Raw genomic sequence first — 591 nt, 5'->3', positions numbered from 1 at the left:
TGTGTGTGTGTGTGTGTGTGTGTGTGTGTGTACATGTATAAATGTATGTATGTGTATGTGCGTGCTTGTATGTATGTATGTATTATTTTTCATTATATTGTTATTTTCTAAAATTGAGTTATGCTAAGTAAGTGTCAGCAATAGCAATCTTGGTTGTAATGGAACAATGACACTGGTTTACTGCAGCTAACTTTAATTCCAGCGAATTCAAAACAGCAACAAAAAATATACAACTCAAATTTGAAGAATAATGTATGATTTTTAAGAGAAGATTTAGAGAAGTGACACAAAATTCAATTACTGAAGAGAGCACATCATAGATTTTACTTCTGTAAACAGGCGCAGGTGTGATTATGTGATTGAAAAGCTCATTATGAAACCAGATGATTTCGGTTTCAATCCCATTGCATGACACCTTTGAAAAGTGTCTTTTAGTATAGCTTCGGGTTGATCAATGCCTTCTGAATTTGGTTTAGGAAAACTGTGTGGTAATCTACATATTCACACCCACCCCCACCCCCACATCCACACTCACAAACACACACACACATACATACATGTATATATATATATATATATATATATATATAT

At 33.3% G+C, this 591-nt stretch overlaps 1 protein-coding gene across 2 annotated transcripts in view; it reads left to right on the top strand.

Moving 5' to 3' along the window:
- The window catches only part of LOC106867249 (uncharacterized), an 89,925-nt gene that overhangs the window by 77,674 nt on the left and 11,660 nt on the right, over positions 1 to 591 (top strand). The gene's annotated exons all lie outside the window — the stretch shown is intronic.

The sequence above is a fragment of the Octopus bimaculoides genome, chromosome 3 (genome assembly GCF_001194135.2).
Source record: "Octopus bimaculoides isolate UCB-OBI-ISO-001 chromosome 3, ASM119413v2, whole genome shotgun sequence".
NCBI lineage: Eukaryota > Metazoa > Mollusca > Cephalopoda > Octopoda > Octopodidae > Octopus > Octopus bimaculoides.
This window is presented reverse-complemented; position numbering and strand designations above follow the sequence as displayed.